Raw genomic sequence first — 10513 nt, 5'->3', positions numbered from 1 at the left:
TACGGTAAAATCTTGGGTCACATAAAGTTCAGCTGAGACTTTTTCATTCATATAGTTCCTGTCTTGCTGACTGTTTTAAATTAGCTATACAAATTGCACAGTCAAGATGATGAATCACATGCCTTCCAAGGATAAGATATAATACAATAGAATTTTCCTTTTCTTTAATAAGATTTTTGCCATTTCTCCACTCTGGTATTTAATACTGTCCCTTCAGCATGATTTTATATGCTTTCTTAAGCTTACTGTTCCACCTCAGGAAGCACTCATAAAACCATTTAGGAGAGCAGGTAGGGACTAAAGCCCAGAAAATGGAGGTATGGATTCTTCTGCAACAAGGGATGGGAGCGTGGGTGGGTGATTTCTTCTTTTTGGCCCTATTTTGTAGGGCTTTTTTTTGTGCGGGTGGTAGCTGTCAGAAGTCATTTAATGGTATGTGAACATCAGCTAGCTAATTTCCAAGGAATACAGAAAATAATGTGTGAATTCTCCCATGGCATCTAAGTTGCATATGAATATGCTTCATACTTGATAATGTCAGAATGTATTGATATTTCACCTTTACATCAACTGTGCTTCTAATTAAGCCATCTCAGTTTGTTTTCTCCAAAATTAATGTTCTTCTTATTCCTTATTTATTTTTTTTTTATTTGATGGGAAATGTGATCAAAACCTATTCTTATCTAGTATTCTTCGGCTAATACATGAGCAGAAATATTCCTTCTATTTGGTTCAAAGCTCCTTTCTTGATAATTCATATTTTCATGGTTGAAGATGGCCAAGAAGTCTGGTAGGTTGTAGTGAAAGAATCTGAAAACAGAGGTCACTGCAAGTATATTACTTTGCAGTGGGTGAGATCTAGCCTTCAAAAATTGTTGGGTTACAGTGACACTATTTTCTTTCTTCATTCACCAATGATATCCTTTCAGCCTTTTCCCTCCTGTAAAACTACCTTCTTTATAACTGCTACACGGTTCTGCACAAATGGGAATTCCTCTCAATCTGTTTGCTTTTAAATTATTCCCCCCCAAAAAAAAAACACCAACCCTAAAGTTACTAAAACCTAATAGGCATTATCTAAACCAACTGTTTCTTTTTAATCTTAAACCTGTGTACACATCTGGTACACAGATGTGTACCCTAAAATCCAAGAGATGTGGGTGCCCAAAATTAAGAGTAGGGTATCTGGATTGTAGAAGCATATAGCCTCAGAAAAAGTGTTCCTTGAACTTTTCACACTGCTTCATAAAATAAGTAGTGAGTTTTTGCACTGATCACTCATAATTTAAATTAAATATTACTCTAAAGATTAAATGCAGGCTAGTTCATTTTAATTGGCTGCCTGCAGCAGAAGGTAAACAAATCTTCAGTAAGGGAAAAGACCATTTCATTGGCACCATATAGCAAGCCACTTAATTATAAAGAGGTAGTGTAGTGTTTATGCATGGTGTTTTCCGTATCTCTAAATAGTGAATATATAGCCTGTTGTCCTGTAAATCGTAAATAAACAAAAACTTGACATTAGCTCAAATGTCCAGTAAAAATTAGCTAAATGTTTTTGTGAAGTCCTGCAGCATTTTGGAAATATTGTTAAAGGCTGACTCATGTCAAATGAGTTCCATTAAAAACAATTCTATTTCAGGTTCTGAAAGCTGTAGGTCCTTATTATTTTTTCATCTGAAAACTTCCATTCCTCCAAATTAAAATGTTATTTGTTCAGCCTCTACACTGTTCTTACATGTTAAATGGAAAGTGTTAGGTCACATACTATAAGCATTACAAAATTTGTGGTTATCCAAATCTTTTTTCCCCCTTTCTCCTAAAAAGGAAATAACAGCTTTGGAAATTTACAAAAATGGTAATAGTGGTACAACTTATTAGCAGACTGCAACAGATATTTTAGCTGAGCATAAATCTGTTTTTGTCATTCTGAAAAACTGCAGACTGTTTTGTTTCAAACTTGACAGTGTCTATATTCTAGTAGTTAGCCTCCTCTCCATTGCTTTTCAGGCTGTTTTTGTACTAGACTGCATTTAATTTGATTAAAATTGTCAATGGAAAAATTCCTTTGAGTTGATTCAAAGCTTTTCTGTTAAGAAAAGCACAGATAAAGGCAAGATGCTGTTTTTTAAACAGATTCTTGTATGTATACACTGTACTTTGTGTTACAGCATTTAAAATGTGGTGATCCATGTATCAAAGAAAGTCAGGTAACCCTAGAACATGAACCAATTCAAATGATTCCTAATGTAAAGAATGTAAGGAGATCCCACAATGTTGTTGAATTTATGGGAAAGTTGTAGTTACAGGTAAAAATTATAGCAGCAGCATCTTTGTATTTCCAACAGTACAGATAAAGTACAGGAAAAGAAAGAGGTAGACTTGGAAAACTTGGCTAGCTCACTGCCTATTATTTGTATATACAAATGCTGCATGAATGTAGACCTTAGAAAACCATTGGCTGCTAAACATCTTGCCCTAATCTAAGCATTAGCAGTGTCTATCTGCTTTCAGAGCACTACTGGTTAAGGTCAGAAGGGATATTGCATCATCTACCCTGACCCGCTGTATAACACAAACCATTAAACTTCATCCTGTTGCTGTTGTACCGAGTTCAACAAAACACCTTTGCTCACTTATGCTTAGGACAACATATAACCTTAATGTAAGACATGAAAAGTTTGGGAGTTTTCTAATTTGGTGAAAAAATTTGTTGAATTTTGATGAGGCTGGTTTCAGGATCTGGCAGGTTATGGCAGGAGCTCAGCACTTTTCCATCTGTGGGCAGAGGGTTGCACCTTGGGGTAGCAGCTGAAATAATTAGTTTGCCAGTTGAGTGAGACTTAATTATTATGGTTTTCATCCTTGTGTCTGTTAACGTACACTTGCAGACAGCACTCAGAAGTAGAGGGCTGGTTCCCAGGCTGGTGGGCTGGTAGGAAGGAGAGTCTGCTCAGCTAGCACAGACCCAGGACATCCCCACTCAGTACGTTACTCTTCTCTTTCTCCTTGAAGCACAAACACCGGAAAACTTTAGGTTTACGAACAGAACAGGGTTGCCAGCTGGTACAGGAACAGTAGCTTCCACCTCACAGGGTGTATGGTGAGGTCCTGGGGTGCTGGCTGCTTCTGTTTCTGCATGCAGCTGCAGCGGGCAGCAGCTGCTAGGACAGTCTGCTCTCCCTCAGTGGGAGTGGGAACACGGCCTCCTGCAAAGCTGGTTTACTGCATCATGCTTCTCCTCCACAAGACTCTGTCTCACAGTGAATTCTATAAATGCAACCCTTTGCCTAAAGTAATACAGTAATATGGCGTTATATGATTTAGTTTTAGGTAGTCCTCAAGGAGCAGGGAGTTGGACTTTATGGTTCTTATGGGGTCCTTCCAACCTGAGATATTCTGTGTAGGAAATAGCAGCCTGGTGTACAGCCGGCTTTGAACATAATGTCCAGACAACCATCACACAGCATTTGGCCTTCTGGCAGTTGTTGTGACCCTCTACTGGAATATATCCACTTGGTAATAAATTGTGTTTGCTATGAAGATGGGACAGTTTGGAAGACATTGAATGTGCAGGTTTTTAAAGTACTGCTCATTGTCATTTTTAAAATGAAACACCTTGGAAAAATCTACTGCTACTGCAGAAGACCCTGTTACCCACCAAGTCTGCAACCTCATAAGCAAGTAAAGGCTTGCTAGATAGTATCTATTATATCATTTGTTACCTATTAGTATCTATCCTGACATTAGTGGTCACCTAATACATTATCAACTGGATGCTATATCAGATTTTTACATTTCTTTTCCTGGGACTGATGGCAGGTTAACAGCCTTGGTGAGTAGTATCTAACTTTTTGTAGTCCATGAACAGTAACAATGCACTGGTGTTCCGGTATTCCCAGGCACATGAAAATGGGCTGTAAACGAACCAAAGATCTCTTATATGGCTGTTGTGGTTTACCCCAGCCAGCAACAAAGCCCCACGCAGCTGCGCACTCAGTCCCCCCACAGTGGGATGGGGAGAGGATCTGAAAAGTAAAAGGGAGAAACTCATGGGCTGAGATAAAGACAGTTTAAAAGACAGGTAAAGCAAAAGTCACACACACAAGCAAAGGAAAACAAGGAATTCATTCACCACTTCCCACGGGCAGGCAGGTGTTCAGCCATCCCAAGGAAAGCAGGGCTCCATCATGTGTAACAGCTACTTGGGAAGACAAACACCTTAATGCTGGATGTGTCCCCCCCCCTTCCTTTGTCCCCCAGTTTATATTCCCAGCATGATGCCATATGGTATGGAATACCTCTTTGGCTAGTTAAGTCAGCTGCCCTGGCTGTGCCCCCTCCCAGTTTCCCGTGCCCCTCCAGCCCTCTCCCTGGCAGGGCTCGAGAAACTGAAAAGTCCTTGACTGAGTGTAAACATCACCCAGCAGCAACCAAAGCCATCAGTGTGCCATCAGCACTGTTCTCACACCAAATTCTAAACACAGCACGGCACCAGCTAATAAGAAAAAAATTAATTTTATCCCAGCTGAAACCAGGACAACGGCTTTCTAAGAGATTTAAGTACAAAATATTATGACAGCCCAATTTAAAAGTATTTGTCATTAACAAATATTATTTCGTTTTTCCCCTTTAGAAACTATGTGATAGTTGTCATATGACAAGAGCATGTCAGTCTGATGAAAGTACATCAGTCTACTCCTCTCCAAATGCAGAAAAATGGTGTTTACTGGGGGTTTTTTTACGTATTTAATTTCTACCCATTGTCTTGTGTCTGTTTAGTTGTGAGCCTATAACATTACTAGAATTTATTTGCCCCATCATAAACTTGAGCTTCTTACAAATCTCTTCAGCCACGCTGTGAATGTCACCGATATTTCCACTGCACCTCAGTTTTATTTTTACTTTTTACTAATATGTACAGAGACACTATTACATATATACTCTGTATTTCCTAATTCTTCATGTCTCATACTTCTCATGTTTTCACTTTAATTGCGTTTCACTTTTCTATTAAACGAGCAAGCTTATGGCTAAAACTGACCTTTTTTGGTTGTAAAATCGGGGCGGGGGGGGAAGGTATTTGAGGACAGTCTCTTAAATTCTTTTTAAGTATAGGTATTCTTGGGTTTGTTTGAATTTTTTCCTCCCAGACAAATTTGCTCATCCTTTTCCTGTTTGGGGACATTGAACTCCTCTGGAATACTGGCTGGAAATATGCTTTTGACCATATTAAATGGCCAGCTTTGGCAACCACCAGATTCCAATCCAGTGATTAACTTGTCTTTGTTCATCATAAGGAGGTCCAGAGTGGTTTTACTCATGTTGTATGCAATACCTTTTGTCTCAGGAATTGTGCAGTTTTGAGAAATTCTACTAATGCTTTATTATGGGCTGCATGGCACTGCCGGCAACATCTGACCAAAATAAAATTTCCCATTAGAAAATCTTTTTTATTTCATAAGTTTCTCCATCTTGTATTTCATTAAGATTCCCTCCACTTCTATGTGAGATGCAGACCACCTTTTTTATAAATGGTCTCAGGATGTTGTATCACACTCTCTGGTCCTGAAAGACAGCAGCCATAGGTGTCTACATGTGTGCTAGGAGTCCAAGCATTCCTCATGGTCAACGGGGCTCTGCTAAGTAGTTATGGAGCCTAGGGCATAATTCAGGTCTCTAACAGAGACCCAGAACAGTATTCAGTTACCTAAATGTAAACATCTAGCATCATGTGAGATGCCGTAAGGTATCCAGCTCATCTGTACCGGTTACAAGACAGGACCTAAAAACCTGTCCGATTTTCAAGTGGCAGCTGATAACAAAGCACATTATCCCACAGTGCCTAATAACAGGGCATCTGCATTTTAGAAATGGCATGCTGTCAAGCGACTTCAGTCAGCTGGTGATGGAAAGGCATCTGTCGCTGTCTGACACGTCCTTAACTGTACAGCACATACAAGTGAGGCTGGCTGCTACAGCTCAGAATCTTGAGGAGACCTGTTCTGTCCTGAAGTAGTGGCAGGAGATCAGGCACATCTAAGCAATCTAGAATGACATTAAACACTTTTGTTTTGTACCTGAATTGTGCCTTTGGAGCTGCAGCTCAGGAGACAGCCAGTCACATCAGTGAGGTAATATCCTCACTTTGTGTAAACTGTCTGCACAGTATTTTCTCCAACAATTTTTTTCTGTAGACTTCTCTTAGCTGAATATTCAGTGCAATGTCTGCAAAGAAATGTCACAGAAATAGAGCCAAGCAAAATGAGATGTACAAGCCTGGAGACAGTCCTGATCTATTCCCCCACAGGTATTTTCCATTTTCTTACTGACTCTAAAAACAATAATAATAAAAAAGCCAAAATAGGGAATTTTTTTGAAAGGTCAAATAAAACTTTAGAAGGCAATCCTCTGCTTCTATTAGATCATCACCTGAGTCCTCACTGAACAGTTTTGTTTTAGTCAAGCAAAGCTTTTCAACAGATTTCATATATAATTGTGTAAGTTACGCACATTGGAAAGCACAGAAACAATTTAAGAGATTTTGCATTACAAGCTTTTATATGCTTAAGTTGAATTGACACAAGAGTACTTAAAGTCTAATTTGCTCTCCATCCAACCCAAGAAGGGACAAACAGTACCAACATTCCCCTCATCCTGTGTTGACTAAGGAAAATACACCACTTTCCAAGTATTCTTGTTCACCTCCCATAGATTTTAGACCTCTGTCTACTTAGCCTGACTCTTTTTTCTTTACCTCCTTGTATTTTTTTGGACTTTAGTAAGTTCTTAGCAATTCTATTTGGATAATTATGTATCTGTATATTTATTTATACACGTCTCTGTCTGCTAAATGGCAAACTGATTTGGACCAAAACCTGGAATTAACGTCTACCCCTTTATCTTCCCAGTAGTCTTTTTCATGATTTCTTGATATTTAAAATTACTTTTGCTTATATAGATACATAATATTACAAAACAGAATAATGTTTTCAATGATGCTGCACCTTTTTGGAATAGTAATATGAAGCTAACCTAGAAGGAAGTTCTTTCCTTCTTTCTTCAAATGCTGGGTTGTAATTTCTTTTGGATCATAGGTATGGCAAGTAAAACATTGCAATCAGATATTTGACTTCTCCAAACTCTCAGACAGATCAGAACTCCATGTTACCAGCTGTTCAAAGATATAAAGACAGAGATAAACTTCATCATGAAGGGTTGAAGAAAGCATTACAACTGACTGAGGAGAAAAAATATGCAAAATATTAATGTCACCACACCACACAAAATTATTTTATATAAGCAAATGGATGACTTATCTCCCCTTTAGGATCTACCTACACTAGTAAATCACATAGTGCCCCTGGCACTGGCAAGTCATTTTTTTATAGTATTAATTTATTAGAAGGTGCTTTTTCATGATTCTAGCTTGAACTGAACAATTCCTAGCCACAGTTTGGGACTTACCACTCTTAACAGAGGGTTCAAATGAAGCCACCTTGTTTTGTGGAGTAAGATAGCCTTACAATATGGATGAGGCCAAGTCATGCTATTTGGTTCAGAGCCGGAAAATTGCATGATTTTGCTTAACAATACAGATGCAGCTTTAGACTCTGGAACATAACCTAGGACATCAATAAGAAAATAGGCATTCAGGTCATAAAGTCTGCTGACATTAACTAACCCACAATCATCATTTTATCAAATTATGATTTTATTATTTTCACCATTTTCACAAAATTTATTGTGTGTTTGTATGTGTGTGTCTGTCACTCTTGCTTTACACTCAAGTTTTGAAGAAAATACATGATTTGTAATTTTCAAAAGAGAAACAAATACCTTCCAGAAATATGATCTGATTCCAAGTTTTAGCAGAGCAATAATTTTTAAGTGGAAAAGCTGGTTTCGCATAGAATTGCTGACACAAACTTAGCTACAGCAGTACCAGTAAGCAACACTATAATTTAGGTTATGTTCCTATCCCATAGGTAACTTTGATACTATGGCTAGCCAGCTGCGGTATAGCCAGATCCACTGCTTCTGTTCCAATCTCATGAAAGCAGAATGAGACTTTCATATTTCCAGCGCTAAGCATCTCACATGAGTAACAATGGAAGGCATTTACACTGTGTTTCAGCAATTAAATCTTTGCATTTATTAGTACTTTTAGCACAACAATTGAATAACTCTTGGAGTACCTGCTATCATAAAATATTAACAGGCCAATCACATCAGAAAGACCCATACTTTCTGTAAAAGAGTTTTGGTGAGGCTTTCCTGTTTTCTCCTCTCTTACTGAGATTTACTCTTCCCCCTTTCTGGGACTTAGTAAGAGTGTTCTTTGAGGCATGCAAGTGTTGATGAATGAGCAAGGCTGGTTCTGAGCATGTGTGTGAGTCTGCATCCTCATGTCCCCTGCACCCAGACCCATCAGAGATTTGTGTTGTCTCAGACTGGTGACGTCTCTAGCAAACCCGCAAGAGGTTTATTCTTGCAAGCCAATGGGGAATAGATGTGCAGATGATAGGTCATAACACTAGATTCAAAGCACGGTGCAGGGAAGAAGGTGTTTGCCTTACCAATGAGCATAATATCCTTCTGAAAGTCACTAATGACTTGTCACATATTCACATATCAAAACATTTTCAGAAACGTGCCTTCCAAGGTCTTGGAAAACAATGTTTGAGCTCCTAATTCACTCAGGTGATGCTGAACATTTTACTCCATGCCTGTGTGCCTTTCAGTCTAGTAAAGGTCATCTTGTCTATGTCTGAACTGCCTGTTAATCTTGGAGCCGAGAGTGTCCTCAGGGAAGGTGACATTTATTTTCTGCATTTCAAGCTTGTAAACAAGGCCATTAATGTGACTGGAGACTTCTGCAAGCTCTGTATGTGACAACACACCATGTTTCAGACCCTGAGCATACCAGTAGGCTCTGATTGTCCTGACCAGCCTCATCCACATACTCCAGCCATACTGCCTCCACCCATCGGCTCAGCAGTTGTATATAAGCTGAACCCCTAGTCCTAGCTGCGTTGTGGGTATGCTGTGCCTGGGTTTGTACCTGGTGTTATCTTATTGACATGATATCTGAGCTTGACCTTGGACCTGCCTCCACAGTGGACATCACTGGATGGTTGCCCAGTCCTGGTCACTGTCACCAGCTCTGCTCTTCTTCATTAAGTGCTGTGGGACTCTGCACTTTGCTGCCCTGCCTTGTATGATGGCTGGCTCCCAGCTTGCCTTCCCTCACACAGCTGCCCTCCCTTGCTGAACCCTGGCTATAAATTCAGGGAAAGGACAAGGACCCGAGCTTAAATGTAGCTCCTGGGATAATGCATGGTAGATGTCTAGGTAGGCAGAGGCTCTGGAAGAATATGGTCATGGCAGCAAGAGCCTCCTGGTGTACTCAGGGCGCTGGTACTGCATATGGAATCACAGAATGGAGTTGGAAGGAATCATTAAAAGTCACCTAATCCACCCCCCCTGCCATGAGCAGGGACATCGTTCACCAGATCAGGTTACTCAAAACCACATCCAACTTGGCCTTGAACACTGCCAGGAATAAGGCATCTTCAGCTTCTCTGGGAAACCTGTGCCAGTGTCTCACCACCCTTCATGTAAAGAGTGTCTTCCTTATATCCAACCTAAATCTACCTTCTTTCAGTTTAAAACCATTGCCCCTTGCCCTGGTAAAAAGTCTCTTTCTTGTAAGCCATTTTTATATATTGAAAGGCTGCAATAAGATCTCCCCAGAGACTTCTCCAGGCTGAATAACCCCAAAACTCTCAGATTTTCTTTGTGGAAGAAGTGTCCCAGCAATCTCTGACTGTTCTCATGGTTGTCCTCTGGACCCACTCAAACAGGTCCATGTCTGTCTTGTGCTGGGTACCCCAGAGCTGGATAAAGCACTCCACAGTGGGGTCTCACAGGAGCTGAGTAGAGGGGCAGAATCACCCTTCTTGACCTGCTGACCAGGCTTCTTTTTATGCAGCCCAGGATGTGACTGGCTTTCTGGGTTGCAAGTGTGCATTGCTGGCTCATATCCAATTTTTCATGCACTAGTGTCCCAAAGTCCTTCTCTGCAGGGCTGATATCCATCCATTCATTACCCAGTCTGTATTGCCTTGACCTTCATGAGGCTCACGTATACGTTCTCATACAAACCAGAAGCTGTCCATGAGGTAGCCAAGCAGTTGGAAAGCTTTTATTTCCTCTGTATCATTTGAACTATGAGGGGTGGGGTGGAGGGGGATGGGAGGCATCCTCAGCTTCCTCCTCTGTAGTCAGATCTTTGGTAAATGGGACATGTCTTCTCTAATCCTACTCCTGATATCTTTTTCTATTTCTGCTCTGCAGAATAATCTAAAATCATTGTGCAGTTGTATTTTTCCATAGCATGAGCACATTCTCACTGCCTAAGACGCAGGGAAGACAACAATCCTGTGGGTCAGAATTCTGACCGGGAATTTCAAAGAAAATATTACCATTTCACAGTAATTTAGTTCTTTGA

The sequence above is a fragment of the Falco rusticolus genome, chromosome 5 (assembly GCF_015220075.1).
Source record: "Falco rusticolus isolate bFalRus1 chromosome 5, bFalRus1.pri, whole genome shotgun sequence".
Taxonomy (NCBI): Eukaryota; Metazoa; Chordata; class Aves; order Falconiformes; family Falconidae; genus Falco; species Falco rusticolus.
Note: the sequence above shows the minus strand (reverse complement) of the source record.